The sequence below is a fragment of the Chinchilla lanigera genome, unplaced genomic scaffold (assembly GCF_000276665.1).
Source record: "Chinchilla lanigera isolate Chin_1 unplaced genomic scaffold, ChiLan1.0 scaffold00013, whole genome shotgun sequence".
In the NCBI taxonomy this organism is placed as follows: domain Eukaryota; kingdom Metazoa; phylum Chordata; class Mammalia; order Rodentia; family Chinchillidae; genus Chinchilla; species Chinchilla lanigera.
In genome coordinates, this window is record NW_004955414.1 from 33,086,814 (window position 1) to 33,087,626 (window position 813).

An 813-nucleotide genomic window follows, 5' to 3' on the forward strand; every position below is an offset into this window, starting at 1 on the left:
GATTCTCCTGCCCTCAGCCTCCCGAGTACTGGGGTTACAGGTGTGCATCACCATGCCCTGCTTTCAGCAATGGTCTTCTTCAACAGCGCTTCTAGAGCTCAAAAGCTCCAGCCACCACCAGTTTTCCTGAAGGTCCGAGGATAGGGCTGAAAGTTCCAACCCTCTACCCACTTGGTCTTTCCTGTCACTAACGCCAAAGGCTCAGCTTACTGTGTTTCATTTACATCCCGGTGGGGAAGGTCAAAAGATGGATACAGTTTAAAGAGATGGACTGAGAAGCCAGGCCAGGTTCAGGAACTGGCGTCAATAAAGGCTCAGAGGTGAAAAAAAAAAAAAAGTTAAAAAAAAAACCAAAAAAGCGAGTTCATAGAAGCAGAGGGGGTGGTGGATGGTAAAATAACCCAGCCAACCGTTCCCAGTTGTGGCTGGGATCAGAGACGCCCGCGGGGCGGAGCAGTGAGAGTGCAGGTGCGGATGTAAATTCGACCTGCGTCAACCTGAGAGCCCTGAAGCCAGGGCTCCAGTAGGAGCTTGGGACTTGGAGAAGTACGTCTCAGATTGACGCCTGACTTCAGACTAGACAGACGGACGCTGTGCCCAGCATTTTTTTTTCAATGAATAAATATTTATCGAATGCCTATTACGTGCCAAAAGCTGTTCCAGGCGCTGGGAAAACTGCGATGAGGAAATCAGGGCTTCCCTGAGAGTCAGCGCCGCATGTCACACAAGAGGAAGCGGAGAGGCTGCCCGACTCCGCGGCTGCGGGCTGCCGGAGGTCCCGGGGCCGCCCCGGCGCACGTGGCCCGGCCCGCC